Genomic DNA, 19,373 nt, shown 5'->3' on the forward strand with positions numbered 1-19,373 from the left:
CCACATGAGGGAGCAAGAAGTGCAAAGCAGGTGTATAAATAAGAGGTCAGAGAGAACCCCAGATAGAACAGGATTAACAAACAGTTTATACCCTATCTGAAGGCAACTAGTGAAGATTTGAGGAAGTGTCTGATACAAGAAAGGAAGAATCAAGAAAACACATCACCAAAAGATAATAATCCATCAATAACTGAGCTAAAAAGCAGAAAAAAAAATTATAATTGAGCCAATAAGGAATTAAAAATAGCGGTTTTGAGGAAACTACAGACTACAAGAAACACAGAAGACAATTCAATGAAACCAGGGGGAAAAGGCATGCACAAAATGAGAAATTCTGCAAAAAGTTAAAAACCATAAAAAAGACCCAAACAGAAATTCCAAAACTAAAGATTTGATGATTAAAATAAAAATGCAATAGAGAGAATCTGCAGCAGGGTAGATCAAAGACTAGCAACCAGGAAGATAGTGATTTTGAAATAACCCAATCAGAGGTGAACAGAGAGAAAAGAATGAAAAAGTGGGAAGAACGTGTGCATAATCTATGGGATTCAATCAAACATACAAATATCTAGCATTATTGGAGTTCCAAAAGGAGAAATGAAGGGCAGAAAGTTTAGTTAAAGAAACACTAGCTAAGTACTTCACAAATGTAAGGAGAGACATAGATAATCCAAGTTTATGAAACTAATAAGTCATCCTACTAACTCAATGCAAAAGACTACCAAGAATCCATTACAATGAAATTGTCAAAAATCAAAGAAAAAGAGAGAATCCTTAAAAAGCTAGAGGGAAAAAGACAGTAAACTTGCAAATGAACCCTCATTAGGCTATCAGAAGATCATTGGCAGAAATGCTATATAGGTCAGGAGAGCACAGAATGATATATTCAAATTGTTGAAAGAAAGAAAGCCAGCCAAGAATATTTTATCTGGCAAAGTTATCCTTCAGATATCAAGGAGAAAATAGCTAATTGGTGATGTGCTATGCTATGCTTAGTCACTCAGTTGTGTCTGACTCTTTATGACCCCGGGGACTGTAGTCTGCCAGGCTCCTCTGCCCATGAAGATTCTCCAGGCAAGAATACTGGAGTGGGTTGCCATGCCTTCCTCCAGAGGATCTTCCCAACCCAGGTATCAAACCCAGATTTCCCACACAGCAGGCGGATTCTTTACCATCTGAGCCATGAGGGAAGCCATTGGTGACATGAAAATATACTAAAGTATAAAACACACCGGTAAAGGTAAATATACTGTAAATACAGTTTCAGATTTTGAAAACTCTAATTCTGTAGTAGCATGGTATGTTAACCACTTAATTCAGTTTAAAGGTTAAAGGAAAAGAGTACTAATAACTATAACACTGTTGCTGCTGCTGCTGCTAACTCGCTTCAGTTCTGTCCAACTCTATGTGGCCCCATAGATGGCAGCCCACCAAGCTCCTCCATCCCTGGGATTCTCCAGGCAAGAATACTGGAGTGGGTTGCCATTTCTTTCTCCAGTGCATGAAAGTGAAAAGTGAAAGTGTCGCTCAGTTGTGTCCAACTCCTTGCGACCCCATGGACTGCAGCCCACCAGGCTCCTCCATCCATGGGATTTCCCAGGCAAGAGTACTGGAGTGGGTTGCCATATAATCTGTTAAAGAATACACAATATTAAAAAGAAGTAAACTGTGACATCAAAATGTAAAGAGGGGAGTAAAATGGTGGAGGTTTCATATGTGAACAAAAAGCTTTTGGTCTTTCACCAATTAGTATGTTAGCTTTGGGTCTGTCATATATTGGCTTTATTAAACTGAGTGCATGCATGTGTGCTAAGTCGCTTCAGTCATGTCTGACTCTTTGTGAACCTATGGACTGTTGCCTGCCAGGTTCCTCTGTCCATGGGATTCTTCAGGCAAGAATACTGGAAAGGGTTGCCATGACCTCCTCCAGGTGATCTTCCTGACCCAGGGATGGAACCCTGTCTCAGGCATCGCCTGCATTGGCAGGCAGGTTCTTTTACACCCAGGAAGCCCATACTGAGATATCTTCCTTTTATACTCAATTTGTTTAGGGTTTATCATTAAGGAAAGCTGTATTTTGTAAAATGCTTTTTCTGCATCTATTGAGATGATCAAGGAAACAGAAGGAGATGAAATCATCATCTTACAGAGATACCTACATTCCCATATTTATGGCAGCATTATTCACAGCAACCAACCTATATGGTTTCCTATATGGAAACAACCTATCAACTGATGAATAAATTAAAAAAAACTGTGATATATATCACAATATTATTCAGCCATTAAAAAAAAGGAGATTCTGCCATTTATAACATGGATGGACTTCAAAGGCATTATGCTAAATTAAATAAATCAGAGAAAGACAAATAATGTATGATATCAGTAACATGTGGAATCTTAAAAAGTTGAACCCATAAAAGCAGAATAGAATGCTGGTTACCAGGGGCTGAGGGGTGAGAGAACTGTGGACATGTAGTTTAAATGTACCTATTAGCAACTAGTAGATAAATTAGTCCTGGAGACCTAATGTATGGCATAGTCATTATGCACAACAATATTTATTATAGACTTGAAAATTTCTAAGAGACACGATCTTAATTTTCATCACAAAAAAGAAAGAGTAATTATATGATGTGAAATAGGTGTTAGCTAATGCTACAAGAGTGATCATGCAGCAATACAGAAATGTATAACTTTATACACTTATAAATCTTAAATCTATACAATGTTATATGTCAAATTATATCTCAATTAAAGAAATAAAAGAAGGAAGGAATGAAAGGAGGGTAGAAGAAAGTGAAGGATGGAAGGGAGGGAGGGAGAAAAAAAAGAAAGGAAAGAAGAGAGAAGGAGGCTGAAATATTAAAAGAGTACTGTTCAGTTGCTAAGTCGCTAAGACTCTGCAACCCCATGGATTGCAATATACCAGGCACCTCTGTCCTCCACTATCTCCCAGAGTTTGCTCAAATTATGTCCACTGAGTCAGTGATAATCTCTAACCATGTCATCCTCTGCCACCCACTTCTCCTTTTGCCCTCAATCTTTCCCAGCATCCGAGTCTTTTCCAATGAGACAGCTCTTCGCATCAGGTGGTCAAAGAATTGGAACTTCAGTTTCAGCATCAGTCTTTCCAATGAATATTCAGGGTTAATTTCCTTTAGGATTGAGTGGTTTGATCTCCTTGCAGTCCAAGGGACTCTCAAGAGTCTTCTCCACCAATCTTCTTTATGGTCCAACTCTCATATCCCTACATGACTAGTGGAAAAACCATAGCTTTGACTATATGGACTTTGTTGGCAAAATGATGTCTCTGTTTTTTAATACACTGTCTAGGTTTGTCATAGTTTTCTTCCAAGGAGCAAGTCTTGTAATTTCATGGTTGCGGCACCATCCACAGTGATTTCGGAGCCCAGGAAAATAAAATTTTCACTGCTTCCACTTTTCTCCTTCTATTTGCCATGAAGTGATGGCAACAGAAAAAAATCTATCAGATCATCATAATCTCACAACCTGAACATAACTAGACACTATGAAGTACAGTGAAGTGAATTTTCTCCCTTCTTTATCCTGTATATATTTATATTTGTTCATTGTCAGTTTACAAACAACTTATATATTTTTCTCTGGATATACTTTTTGTTGCTTTTACAATGATTTACAGAGATATCTCTGTACCTTCCTCTTAATTTTCCTCTGAATGTAAAACTACTCTAAAAATGCAATAGCTTCCCCCATTATCAACATGTCCCAGCAGAGTGGTACATTTGTTACATTTGGTACAATTACTACATTTATTACATGAAACTACATAGATACATAATAACCCAAAGGCCAGTGGTTATACCAGGCCTTGCTCTTGGTGATGTACTTTCTATCAGTTTCAAAAAATGTATAATGACATGTATCCATCATACAGAGCATTTTTACTATCCTTAAATTCCTGTGCTCCACCTATTCACCCTTCTCTCCAAGGATATACAGTTTATATAATGTAAATGTCTTTCTGTATTGCTCCATAGTCTTCTAATCAATCATACCTAATAATGGCTACATAGTATTCTACCCAGTGAATTCACCACACATTACAAAAACAGTTTCCTACCTTTGAATATTTAGGTTGTTGCCAATTTCTTTTTATGTTAAAAATGATGGAAGCAGCATTTTTGTGCTTAAACCTACTTCCTTTTATGCTTGTTTCACTTACAGATTTTATAATGGATTCTCAGAATAGAAATCTTCATGTCAAAAGGGTATATAATTTTATACCTCTTAAAATACATTGCTAAGTGAATGTTCAAAAATGGTACAACAATATATCTTGCCAACAGCTATGTATGAAATTACCACTTTCACCAAACTCTCCAAGAAGATATATTCCAACTGTTGAAAATTTTTTTAAACCTTTTGTCAGTAAACGGTTACTTTATTTCACAAAAATTTATTGTGAGTCTACAATGCCTTTGACCTAGAGACAAGGTTCTTAGCCCTCACCAGATTTCCATATAAAGGAGAATACTAGAAAATAGAAATTACAATACTTTCTTAAATCCCCAAATTTGTGACTATCGATTGAGCAATGGTGGGCTACACTCCCTCGTTGCTGAGATCATCTCTCTCAGGCCAATCTCATAGGAACAGTAATTCAAATTCTGGTTAAATATTACATGGCCTGTACAGCTATAGTGGCAGCTAAATATCCAAAGAATATTGGTTAAATAGAAAAATAATTCCCCAAAACTTAGTCATTGAAAAAATTACCATAAGCAAAGTTAAATGACAAATGCTAAACTGGGAAAAATATTTAAAATATGTAACAGAGATGAAGAGCTAATATATAGAGAGTACCTAGAAAAAGCATTAAGAAAAAGACAATCAATAAAGGAAATGAACAAAAAATATTAATAGCTCAAAGAAAAGTAAATACAAATGGTTCTTTAAAACACATGAAAAGATGCTCACTGAAAGCAGGGGTTGGCACACTATGGTTCACAAGCCAAATCTGGCTAGCTAGCTGTTTTGTTACTTGCACATAGCTATGCCCATTCATTTACGTTTTGTCTATGTCTGCCTACATGCTACAATAGACTTGCGAGTTAGAATAGAGACTGCATATGGCCTACAAACCTAAAAATATTTACTATCTGGTTTTTTAAAGGAAAGTCTACTGACAGGTAATCTGGAGAAAAAAATTAAATGACATTTAGATACTATTTTTTCTCTATCAGACTGTCAAAAATCCAACAGCTTGAAAACAGGGTCTTCTCACACATCTTATGAGCAATAAATTTGTGAAACTCTTCAAATGGCAATTTGGTAATACTTATCTTAAGCAATAATTTATTTATACTTGATCAAGCAATTCTACTTTTGAGAATTTATTCTACAAATGCACTTGAACATGTATGTATGCTATGGTTATTTATTACGGGTTTGTTTTCCTATTCAAAAAGATTTGAATCATTCCCACTGGAGGACTGGTTAAACTAATTCATCTATATAATGGAACAGTATGTAGTTGTCTGAAAGAATGAGGAAGCTCTCTATATATTGATATTAAATACTTTTATAATATATGTTCAGTGAAAAAAAATTAAGTACAACACAGTACATAGGATATGCTACCTGTCTGTAAAAGTGGGGAGGATGAGACTGTTGGGCTAGAGTTTCTTACATCTGCACAATGAGCACTGGGAAGGTGCAGAGAAGACTGGTAATACATCAGACTTTGGGACTGGAAGAAGGGGGCAGCTCTGGAGTAAGACCTCTTACTATATGTCCTTTCATATTATTTGATCATTGAATAATATTCATTCACTAACTTGCTGAATACCTAATAGGTGCCAGGCCCTATTCTTGTGCTAAGGATACGGCAGTCAAAAAAAGAAACACATCTCTGTGCTCCTGGGAGCTTACATTCTAGTAAGCTAGTAAGGAGACAGATAATAAACAAGATAAATAAAATAGGTGGCATGTTAGATGGTGATAAGGAGAAAACAGAAAAGATAGGAAAGAAGATACAATGTATTGAATGTATGCTGGAGGCAAGGAGGCTAACAGAATGACCAGAATCTCACTAAGAAGGTGATTTTTAAGGAAAAAAAATCTAACAATGGAAGAGTGAGGCTGCAGAATGTATTATCAATTAAAAACATTGAATTAAAAAAGAGCAACCATTCAGTTTAATTTTCTAAACAATGTACTTAGAAGTTATTAATATTAATTATTAATAAGGTTATTATTGTTGAGATTACATCCTTATTTTAATTTACTATATTATGATCTCAAGGGGTTGCTTTCAACCCCTTAAAACAAGAAGTTAAAACAAGAAGTGTTTACTGCTCCAATTCAAGTGCTGAGATAGAGGAAACTAAATGTGTAGGGAGAACACATGGATGATTCTTAGGTGGATGGGCACCTAGGTCAGAATGGGGAGTGAGGGGAGAAGATGGCTGAGTGAGTTCTAAAGACTAGGAAGGAGTTAGCCAATCCAAGACTGAGTAAAATAATTCTTGGAAAAGGAAATGACTGTGCAAAAGCAAAGAGATGAGCAAAGGCCAGGCACGTGGTTCAGAATAAGCAAAGTGAGGTCTTGGTCAGGGAGGACTATAACTAAATAAGAGTATGGAGATGTCAAGGTAAGCATTAAAAGCCCTGGTAAGCCATATAAAAAACAGCAGATTGGAGTACCTCAAACTATCCCTAAATCCCTTCTCCCTTGCTTGTCTCTCTTCTAGCATGTTTTCTAAATCCCAGCATGACTGACATCTTGGAATGGTTAACTCTTTGTCACTGGGGTTGTCTTATGCATTGTAGTATGTTTCTCTACCCTTACCTGTTATTACAACCAAAAATATCTCCAGACATTGTCAGAAATCCCCTTATAGGGCAAAATCACCCCTGATTATGAACCACTGGTCTGGAAGTTGAAAAAGCTAGAATTCTCACTTTTCCAGCCTCGCTTGCAGCTAGAAATCACCACGTGACACAGTCTAGCCAATGAAACATGAGAGGGGGTCTATTGGAACTTCCTTCCTTTTTCATCCTTTCAATCCTTACTTGAAAGGCAAAAGCAACAGCAGCAATTTTGCAGCCATGAGATGATAAGCATAAAAGAAAGACCATGAGAGTCAGAGAAGCTGCCCCTACATTTGTGAGCTAATGCTAGCAATCACCTACCTCCGGACTTCTCCCATCGAAGTGGGTTTGATAACTCCTATGCATTTAGGCCACCAAATTGAAGGTTTCTATTATTTGCAGCTGAAAGCAATCCTAACTGTTAAAGCATACAAAAGTGTTTGGATTTTTTCCTAGATCTTAAGAGTAAAAAGAATTTCATCATCATATCTACATTTTAGAAAAATCATTTCACTACAAAACACAGGCAATAGAGGTTGGTAGACCATGGAAAATACCATTATGGCAAATCAGGCAAAAACATGAATGAGCTTAAGTCAACTCAGTGATAGTGGTAATAAAGTAGAAAGGATGCATTTCAGAGACATTGAAAGGTGAAATGGATCTCATAAATGAAATTGTAAGTAATTGGATATGGGCAGTGAAGAAGATACATCAAAGGCTAAAAATCATACTTCTGGTGTAGGTGATGTCCTAGATGGAACACAAAATATAAGGAGCATATTTAAATTGTAAATGATGCTACTGACAAGAGATTAATTTCCAAAATATACAAACAGCTCATAAAGCTTAATATATTAAAAAATTTTTTTTTAAATGGGCAGAAGACCTAAATAAACATTTTTCCAAAGAAGACCTACAGACAGCCAACAAATACACGAAAAGTGCTCCACACTACTAATTGTTAGAGAAAGGCAAATCAAAAATCTAATCAAAACCAGTCAGAATGGCCATCATTAAAAAGCCTGCAAATAATTAATGCTGGAGAGGGTGTGGAGAAAAAGGAACTGTGTTAACACTGTTGATGAGAACGTTATCTGGTGCAGCCACTATGGGAACAGTATAGAGGTTCTTTAAAAAACTAAAAATAGAGTTACCATATGATCCTGCAATCCCACTCCTGGGTATGTATCTGAAGGAAACTCTAATTTGAAAAGGCACATGCACCCCAATGTTCAAAGCATCACTATTTACAATAGCCAAGACATGAAAGCAACCTAAATGTCCATCAACAGGTGAATGGATAAAAATATCGTGTGGATACACACACACACACCACGATGGATTATTACTTAGCCATAAAAAAAAAGAAATGATGCCATTTACAGCAACATAGATGGACCTAGAGATTATCACACTAAGTGAGGCAAATTAGAGGAAGATAAATATCTTATTATATCACTTAAATGTGGAATCTAAAAAATGATACAAATGAACTTAATTACAAAACAGAAATAGACCTGCAGACACAGAAAACAAACTGAGAGGGACCTCCTTGGTGTCCCAGTGGCTAAGACTCCATGTTCCCAATGCAGGGGGCCCAGGTTTGGTCCTTGGTCAGGGGATTAGATTCCACATGCCACAGCTAAAGATCTCACATGGCACAACTAAGGCCTGGCACAACCAAATAAATGAATAAAAATAGATATTTTAAAAAACAAACATGGTTACCAAAAGAGGCAAGAGAAGGATAAAGTAGAAGTTTGGAATTAATTATACATTATACCTACTAATACTACTATATATAAAATAGGTAAACAAGGTCCCACTGTATAGCACAGGAAACTATACTCAACATCTGGTGATAATCTATAATGGAAAAGGATCTGAAGAAGATTATATATATATATTTTTAAAGAGGATAATATTCCATTCCAGGCCAAGTTGAATTTGAAATGCTGATGGCACATCTAAGTGGTAATGTTCATGACATTTAGATACTTAGCTAGAGAAGTCAGAAAAAGAGTAAAGCAGTGGTATATATATGTATCAAATTTTTAAATTCCAATAAAATAACATAACACTACAAAAACAATATCAATGAAGTATAGAATACTTAATAATACAGCTAAGCAAAAGAGAATTAAAAATACACAGACATATTCATACAATCCCAGCATCCAGATACAGTTTGTAGTAAAAAAATACATATGTATACAATTGATATACATATGAACATATGCACTTAACAGGATTATACTGCATATGCTGTGTGGTAACAGGCGTTGTTTACTTAATAGCACATAAGAAACATCTTTCTATTTAAATTAATATTCACCTACTTTTATGATTTTTTTATACTATTATAAATAGTTCTGAGACAAACTGTCTTCACAGTAAAATTTTGGCCCATAACCTTAATTATTTCACTAGGATAAATCCCTACTTGTGGAATTGCTGGCTAAATATTGTTTTAAGGCTTTTGACAGGTGTTCCCAAATCATTTTCTGGAGAGGCTGTGGCAATTCATAATGTCATCAGCATATGTGCAAATACTCATCTCCCTACACTTTCTCCAAAACTGAAATTATAAGCATAATCACTCAAATATTTGACAATTTTATAAAATAAAAATGTTAACCTGTTGTTTTCATTTTGCATTTAATTTCTAAAACCTGAGATGCTTATGTTTATCAGCAATTTGGATTTTTTCTTTGGCAGACTGCTGATTCTTATCCTTTGCCCCTTTTCTTTTAAAACATTTATTGATTTGTAAGAGCTCTTTACATATTAACTTTAACCTTTCTTCATTAATGCTACATTTTATTCTTAGTTGCATTTGCCAACTAAGGGTACATTTTGATAAACAGATATTTTAAATTGCTGGAATGGTCAAGGTTTGAAATGGTGAAGAATGGGAAGAATGTGAAGAATGGGAATAAGATGTATCCAAAAGCAAATAGAATGATGCAATATTAGGCTCAGCAAAGGCTGGATTCTATGAATTTCTAATTGTTTCAATCCTCAAAGTTTGGTTTCTTGAGTGCAGAGAAAGAAAAGGGAGAAAGAAGGATTCACTTAAGAGTTGGAATTTTGCCTGTTGGTTTAGTCAGAAACGAGGCACAGGAATAAGGGAGTGAGTGAAGTTGCTCATTCATGTCCGACTCTTTGCGACCCCATGGACTGTAGCCCACCAGCTCCTCAGTCCATGGAATTCTCCAGGCAAGAATACTGGAGTGGGTTGCCATTTCCTTCTCCAGGGGATCTTCCCATCCCAGGGATCGAACCCAGGTCTCCTGCATTGTAGGCAGACGCTTTACCATCTGAGCTACCAGAGAAGCCCCCAGGAATAAGGGAATTATGTGTATGCAAGGGTGTTGCTGAAATGATGGACCACATGAATGAGGCAATTGATAAGCTGGGAGAAACTAGGAGAGGTTAGGGGATATTATATTCACCTTTGAGAAATGAAATATTTCCTGCCATAAAGCACTAAATTCTTTAACTTGGAGTATCTGGTTTTCTTTAATTAAAAATCATCTTCTGATGTTAAGACTACCTGCCCCTTGTTGCAAAACTTCTATATAACTTGGCTCCTCCCTCACCTTCTGGGAGCAATTCTCTCAGGGTCACTTGAAATGCTGTCTTCCAGTCTTGAAATTCCCCAAATTTCCACTGAATAAAATATTACTCTCAATTTTTATTAATAAGTTGTGAATATTTTTTAAGTTAACACTTTCATATTTTAAATATTTTAATTCATTTCCTTTATAGTCAGGCGGTGTTCTAAATCACACTTGGAATGAATTTTTAGCCACCAAATCTACTTACTAGTTCTAATGAATTTTATTTTAGCTACTATACTTTCCATTTCCTTGCATTCTCTTTTTATCTCAGCCCATACTTAAAAGAAAAATTATTTTCCTGTACCCTAAAGTGAAGTCACTCAGTCGTGTCTGATTCTTTGCGACCCCATGGACTGTAGCCTACCAGACTCCTCGGTTCATGGGATTTTCCAGGCAAGGGTACTAGAGTGGGTTGCCATTTCCTTGTCCAGGGGATCTTCCTGACCCAGGAATCAAACCTGGGTCTCCCGAATTATGGGCAGCCACTTTACCCTCTAAGCCATCAGGGAAATCCTCCTGTACCGTAAGCAATATTTAATTCCAGAATATGGAGTGGGAAGGAAAAAGTTTGAAGGAGGAAGAAAAACAGGGCCACGAACCCTTTCACCTTAAGATCATAAGACACATGGTAAACACCAGGGCATTCAATGAGTTACCACATCCAATGATCACAACTCAGGGTTATGCTGGCCAAAATGGAAATCTGCCAGGTACTTCCTGTGCTGAGAACAGTTTCAAAGTCCAATAGCCTGTTTGTTCTCACCAGAGATATTTTCTTACAACAGCTTATTTGCAAGGGTCATCTGAGACCTTGAAAACTTCAGACCCTCCCTGCCATACCCCACTTCATTTTGGAGGTCTTCACTATAGAGCTGAGGAGACCATCATTCAATTGCTTGTGAAAACATGATACCATAGTTTCAAACATCTCTTTTCCAGCTCCAGTGTCCTTTCTCCCCAGAATAACCTAGAAGAAAGAGCAGAACTGAGATTCCTTTGATGTGTGAGTACCCAGGTAAGGAGGCTCCTGGCACTAGAACTTCCTTTTGATACTGAGCAGGGTCCTGTGGGTCTCCTGGACACAAATCCTTTCTATGTCTCCCATTTCTTTGATTACAGAAAATAGCCTTCATTCAGCCTCCATGACCTTTGCTGAGTTCCACCAGGTAGATTCTAGCAGTTGCTAATTAGGGAAGGGAGAGGATGCAAGACCAGGGAGAAACGGTCAAGAGAAACAAGTTATTCAGCCATGGGGCACGGTCCTGGTTCCCCATCAACAGATACACACAATATCTTTGAGTTGTTTTTCAGATACTGAAACCCCCCCTCAGAGTGGGATAAATTAACAGTTAATAATGAATGGTATGCTGACCACAAGTATGTAGATCCAGACCAGCTGGAACCTGAAAGTTTATGATGCTGACTCCTACTTACCATCAACCTATCAGAAGAATGCCCATGAGCTGATCATGCTCTCTTTGAACAATTACTATAAACTTTCTATCTTCTCCAAGTGGGGACACATAGTTTTTTGAGGCAGGAGTCCACTGTGTCCCCCTTTGCCTGGCAAAGTAACAAAGCTATCCATTTCTACTTCACCTAAAACTCTCTGAGATTCGATCTGGCACCAGTTTATAGAGAAGCTGAGCTTTCGGCATCACTTTGGGAGGTGAGGAGCTGACTGATGACCTGAGCCTTTGCTGATCTGAGAAGGGAGAACCCTGGACTCGAAACATGTGAAGATGACATGCTGCATCTTGCCAACCACTAAGGAGCCAGCCAAGCTCCTGAGAAGTCTTCCATTCTAAAATCAGATTGCATGTCATCCAAGATGCTCTCTCAGCAAGAAGCTGTGAACTTCCTTTATCCTCAGTCCTGGCTCAGAGTTGACATTGTAAATAGAAAAGTCAAATTTTGTATCTGAACTCTGAAGTCATCACATGTCAACCCTGACTAGAGAACTAGAAAGTAAAACCAGGCTCTCAAAGGAAATCTATTCAGAACCTCAGTCCCTTCCTTTTTATACAATAGAGACATAAGATAAAGAAAAGTCAACTACCAAAACTTAAAAACTCACTCAAGCAGCAGAAAATCAGTTTGGTCATTCAAACCATTGAGCATTTTCATATATTTTTTAAAATTTTCAGCTTTATTGAGGTATATTTTCATGTATTTTTAAATGACTCCTATTATATGTACAGCACCTATTCTCAAGAAATGATCTTGAGAAAGTCAGCCATCTTCCTAAAAGAAAAGAACCTGGAATCAAGGAAGAGGCAAATATTAGACTCTCCCAGACTCACATACTTTTTGTTTCCATGTCTCAAAGAGAGTTATCAAACTTCTCCACATAGCCCCCCAAACATAGACGCTCCCCCCCCCCCCCCCGCCCACACACACACCCTAAGCAGGGTTGAGAACCATTGTTTAGAAAAAATCAGGATGAGGATACTCTATTCTGGCCTTTCATATCAGAGTTAAATGCTTAATGACAGAAGCCAACAGCAGCCCCAGGCTACTTCACTCACTCACTTGAGTCCAAAAGGAAACCAAACATTATATAAAGCTCTTAGAACTCCTCCCATTTGCCAAATTAGAGAAAACTTAACTTTCAAACCAGAAGATTTTCCATTCAAAACTCAGTAACACAGAGCCCCTCTGTTAAGTCTGCATACCATTTTTCTCCTGAGTAAAAGGCCAGAGGTGGCCACTCAGGAAATGACTCTGCCCAGCCCAAGGCCTCAGACCTGGCCCAGCTGAGCCTGGACAACTACCTGAGACAAAGGAATAGGCCGCTAGGATATTGCTGAGCAAAGCCATGTCCATGCGCTCGGGGATCACCAGTTCCGTGTTGTGGCAGAAGGGCAGCCGCGATGTGACATCCAGAGAAGGCCTCCTGGAGATGCTTTAGCTGGATCAAGGTGGCCACCCTCCCTCTCTTCTCTTCTGTTTGGGAACACAAAGTGAGTGATGAGAACACGTTCTGATTTCCTGAAGCTGTGTTCCAGGTAGCCTGGGCTCAAGAACAAAAGTCAGTCCAATTTCCCAGCCAGGGGGCTGCAAAGACCTGAGGTCTTATTCCCTTTGCTATAACAGCTTCTTGGCTTTCAAAGAAGCAGTAATTCCTTAAGTCATTTTTTCCTGGCCTTTCTCCTTTCTCTTCCCGGTATGTATGCATGCTAAATTGCTTTAGTCATGTCCGACTCTTTGCGACCCTATGGACTATAACCTACCAGGCTCCTCTATTCATGGGATCCTCCAGGCAAAAGTACTGGAGTGGATTGCCATGCCCTCCTCCAGGGGATCTTCCTGACCCAGGGATCGAACCCATGTTTCCTGCATTGGCAGGTGGGTTCTTTTCTGCTAGCACCACCTGAGAAGCCCTTCTCTTTCCCCATCTCTTTCCAATTTCCCATTTTAACACTTCTCCCTCATCATTCTGTGATATGTTTCATTTCATTCTCGCTGGTTTGTCTATGAGGTGCAGTCCATCGTCATTTTAGTCACTGCATTTTAACCCCAAGCCACAGCCTGCTCTTCACTTGGCTATGCTTTCGCCTGTATTGTTGGCACTTGGGTACTTTGATCAGTTTGCCTCATCCCACATATCACCAGATGTGGATTCTTGGAAATGGGTCAGAGCTGGCTATTTTAGAACTGCTAAAGTGGTTCCAGTTCTAAAATGCCCCCCAAGAAGTTGGGAGCTCAAGCATGCTCCCTGCACCTAGCTCCATGACTCCACTGTGACAGTGGTGGGCCAACCAAACACACAGGCAGTGCTATGAACTACCCATCAAAGGAACTGGATCACTGGGGTTCCAAACAAGAACTTGGGATCTCAGTATTCAGTGGCTCAGTCTCTGGCTGGGGGAACACATTCTTTCCCCAGCTGCTGCTGTTGCTCAGGCCCAACATTATCATCACCCAGTTGATTCAATGAAGCCCTGGCAGACAGCTGAGGATTTCAAGTGGCAAAGATTTTAATGATTCCTATTCAATGCCACACTCCAGCTGGAAGCAGGAAACTGAGTCACAGGGTATGGAGGGATGTCAGGTTGGGGAAAGCAGTGAAGTGAAATGAAAGTCACTCAGTCGTGTCTGACTCTTTGCGACCCCATAGACTATACAGTCCATGGAATTCTCCAGGTCAGAATACTGGAGTGGGTAACCTTTCTCTTCTCCAGGGGATCTTCCCAACCCAGGGATTGAACCCAGGTCTCCTGCATTGCAGGCAGATTCTTTACCAGCTGAGCCACAAGGGAAGCCCTGGGGAAAGTAAGAGAAGCAGAAAGCTCCAGTCCTTGCAGAAGAAACAGGTTCTCAGATGGGTCACAGACATTGGTAACATGGATCACATTTAGAGGGCTTGGAGAACCACAGTTCCATAGGTGGGTGGAATGGGTCACAACAGATAAAGCAACTCTCACTTTGATGAATTCCAATGGGCTTATGGAAGACTAAAGCAAAGAAAGACAGACCAACCCACAGGTAAGATAGAAACCAACGTAAGGTCCTTGGAGCAGCCAGAGGCCTAGAGAGAAGCGGGATGAGGAGTGGGAGCTAGGGGGCTCTGAGAGGGGGCTAGATACTGCTTAGGGACCCCTGTATCTCTGAGCCCTCAACGCCATTTGAGTTCCTAAATGGTGACAACTAGATGATGTAGGTGAAGGCTTGGAACCACCATACTGAGTTCAGAGACTGAACTCTGAACTGAAGGTCTGAGGACTTCAGGACCTAGGAAGAAAGTGAGGTCAATGAAAAATGGAGTATGTAGTGGGACAAAGCTGTTTCAGGTCCATTCCCTCATTTGTATCCCCATCAAGATTTACTATAGTGCAAATCTCATTTCATTTCTGTGAGTTTTCTAATAGTCTCCTAACTGATGCTTCTGCCAATAACTCTTCCTATTCAACCTAGCACCCACTCTCACCAACAAGATTATCTTTATAAAGTACAAATCTGATCACTTCACTCCATAGTCCAACCCTTCAACTAATCCTCATTAAACTTAACAACACATCTACTTTCACAATATATGAACTGTATTTTAACTCCTAATTCATCTCCTAATCAAGTCTACACTCTTACACATATACACAGAGATAGAAATATGCCTAAAACTTCAAAATACTAAATTACTTTCAGTTCCCCAAATATACTAAGCTCTTTCATCTTTTCATGCTTTTTGTTATACCCTTCCTTTTGTCTAAAAGCCCCTCCTCCTTTTATCTGTCTGGCTAATGTTTCTTTTAAGAAATAATTCAAAAGTTCTATGATAGTCTCAAAATCTCAAAGACTTCCCTTTTTAAGAAATAGAAAAATCCATACTAAAATTCATATGGAATATCAAGCAATCCAAATAACCAAAGCAGCCTTAAATAAACAAAAAAGCAGGAAGTCTCACCCTTCCTGATTTCAAAACATATTACAAAGCTACAGTAACCCAGACAATATAGTACTTGCATGAAGACAGACATATACATAAATGGAATAAAATAGAGAGCCAAGAAATAAAACCTTATATATATGGTTACAGTATTTTCTTTTTTTTTTTTTTATCTTGACTTCTTAGACCTTTACATATAAATCAAATGCTTTTCTATCATAGGCCTGATCCTATACTAGGTTTAGAAATCAATCCAATTGTTGGGTTTGTGGCCAATTACCTGTGTCTAGTTCTGGGTTACCTTGGTGAATTTCTCTACTACAAGGGTCTAACTGGTTGGCCCTGAAAAAATTTACTTTAAAAAAAAAATTAGAGTCATATTCAAGACACTATTGATATTACTAGATGGGATCCCCTCACCAGGCAAATTAATAATGCCTGCTCTGACTCTGGCCATAAATTTGAGCTTTCTTCTATTACTCAAACTCAATCAGAGCAACAAAGTTTCAACAAAGGAGGGAAAAATCTCCCACAATTATGAGACGGATTTATACAGATAACACCAGGCTATGGTAATTTACATTTAAAGTCTCCTCTGTGTTGAAAACAATTAAATCATACTAAAGATAATCAGTCTAGTAACACTAAAAAACTGGGCTTATATGCCTTATAGATGATGCCAATATATAATTTCCCTGCAAGATAAAGATTCTACAGAGTAGACCAAGTCAAATGACCTGGGATATACTGGGCTACATCTAATGAAAGCTCTTAACTTAAGTCTTACTTGTGACTTTACTAATACTGCTATGTTATATGTATTGCTCCTATTTTACAAAATTGATGTTTCTTTTGTGTGTGTGTGTGTAATAAAGCTTTATTAAAGTATAAAGGAGATAGAGAAAGCTTCTGACATAGGCATCAGAAGGGGGGCAAAAGAGTACCCCCTGGTTACAGTATTTTCAACAAAGGAGCCAAGACCATACAACTTGGAAAGAATAGTCTTGTTGAGAAAACTGGATATCCACTTGTGAAAGAATGAAGTTGAACCCTTACTTTACACCATACTAAAAGAATTTAACTAAAAATGGATAAAAGATCTAAATGGAAGAGCTAAAATTATAAAGCTCCTAGAAGAAAACATAGAGGAAAATTCCATGACACAGGATTTGGCAATGATTTCTTGAACTTAATATCAAAAGCACAGGCAACAAAATAAAAGTAGATAAGCTGGACTACATCAAAACTTAAAACTTCTGTGCATCAAAGGATACAATCAACAGAGTGAAAGGCAATCCATGGAATGGGAGAAAATATTTGCAAATCATTTATCTGATGAGGGGTTAATATCTGGATTATATACAGAACTCCTACAACTCAACAACAAAAAACAAACAATCTGATTTTAAAATGTGCTAAGAACTTGAATACTCCTTTCTTTAAAGAAGATTTATGAATGACCAATAAGCACATGAAAAGATGCTCAACATTACTAAGGAAATGCAAATCAAAACACAGTGAGATACCTCCCCACATCCATTAGGATGGCTACTATTAAAAAAAAAAAAAAAAGAGAGAACAGAAAGGATCAAGTATTTGAGGGGATTTCAGAGGAACACTTGTACTCTTGGTGGGAAGGTAAAATTGTGGAGGCACTATGGAAAATAGTATGGCAGTTTCTAAAAAAAAAAATTAAAAATATGATTCAGCAATTCATCTCTGGGTCTACAACCAAAAGAATTGAAAACAGGGGCTCAGATATTTGTTTATCAATTATGAAGCAGTATTACATCAGACTAAAGATAAATCAATCAAAGTGTCTATCCTCAGATAAATGGATAAGCAAAATGTGGTATATGCATACAAAGAAATATTACTTACAGTCTTCAAAAGGAATGAAATTCTGACACATGCAACAACATGGATGAATCTTGAGGACGTTGTGTTAAATGAAATAAATCCAGTCACAAAAGAACAAATATAGTATGATTCTGCTTATATGAAGTATCTAGAGTAGTTGAATCCATAGAGACAGAAGGAAGAATGGTGACTTTTGGGGTGGGGAGAAGGCAGGAATGGGAAATTACTGTTTAATGGGTACAGAGCACAAAGATTCAATTTTGCAAGATGAAAAGTGTTCTGGACATGGATAGTGATAATGGTTGCACAACAAAGTAAATGTATTTGATGCCATTGAGTTGTGCATTTAAAAATGACTTAAATAAAAAAAAAAAAAAATGACTTAAATAGGAAATTTTCACAATTTTTAAATTAATAATAATATAAGCTGTTGATGAGGTACACAATACATTTTAAACATTAAATTTTAAAGATTCTTTAGAGAATCCTGTAATCAAATATTGATTTTCAGTTAACAGGAATGATAATAGAATTATAGTGATATTAAAATTGAAGTCAAAATACTACATGATATAACTTATATGTGGAATCTAAAAAAATACAACAAACTAGTGAGTATAACAAAAAAGAAGCTGGCTCACAGATATAGAGAACTAGTGTTTACCAGTGAGGAGAGGGAATGGGGGAAGAGCAATATAGAGCAAGGGATTCAGAAATACAAAGTATTATGTACAAAATAAGCTGCAAAGATACACTATACAACACAGAGAATATAGCCAATATTTTATAATAACTAAAAATGCACTATAATGTTTAAAAATTGTGAATCACTATATTGTACACTTGTAATTTATAGAATATTATATATAAACTACACTTTGATGTAAAAAGTTGAAGTCAATACAATTCTAATCTGGCTTAACTTTATGTAAAAGCTTTCATTATCTCACTTATAAAAAATTTAATGTAAATAACTGTATTCTATCACATTTATGGATTAAGAGGAAAAACATATGTCACTGAATGTAAAAATGTGTTTGTGTAAAAATTAATAAAAATTCATGATTTTTTTTAAAAAAGAATAATCTAATGAAGCAAAGCTTCAAATGCTCCAGACTCTTTTCTTCTCTATCAAAGTATCCAAATATTTTTCTAATATTGTACCTATGCTATTGTAATTGGAATTATTGGTTTACTGAAGAGGCATCTTACAAATCCTTATTATCCTGGTACCTAGCATGGTACCTGATGAAAGAAAGTTGAAAAACAAAAGAGCAATTAGGCATGAGCTTTGTATGCATAAGGGCTTCCCTGGTGGCTCAAAGAGTAAAGAATCTACCGGCAATGCAGAAGACGGGTTTGATGTTGGGTCGGGAAGATTCCCTGGAGAAGGGAGTGATTAGCCACTCCAGTATCCTTGCCTGGAAAATTCCATGGACAGAAGAGTATGGCGGGCTACAGTCCATGGGGTCGCAAAGAGTTGGAAACGACTGAGTGACTAACAACATTCTACGTGCATGAGTAAGTCTCAGAGAGTATTTCTGAGTAGATTTTAGAGTGAGCCACTCTGAAGACTAAAAGGACACCAGGGCTGACCGGTTATGAGTCGGGTGGCAAGCTGGGTACTTCCTCAGGACTACGAG

The 19,373-nt window shown here is 37.6% G+C and overlaps 1 protein-coding gene across 1 annotated transcript in view; it reads right to left on the reverse strand.

The window, feature by feature from the left end:
- Positions 1 to 19,373, reverse strand: part of EVA1A (eva-1 homolog A, regulator of programmed cell death) — a 77,014-nt gene that overhangs the window by 10,112 nt on the left and 47,529 nt on the right. The gene's annotated exons all lie outside the window — the stretch shown is intronic.

The sequence above is a fragment of the Cervus elaphus genome, chromosome 11, assembly GCF_910594005.1.
Source record: "Cervus elaphus chromosome 11, mCerEla1.1, whole genome shotgun sequence".
Taxonomy (NCBI): domain Eukaryota; kingdom Metazoa; phylum Chordata; class Mammalia; order Artiodactyla; family Cervidae; genus Cervus; species Cervus elaphus.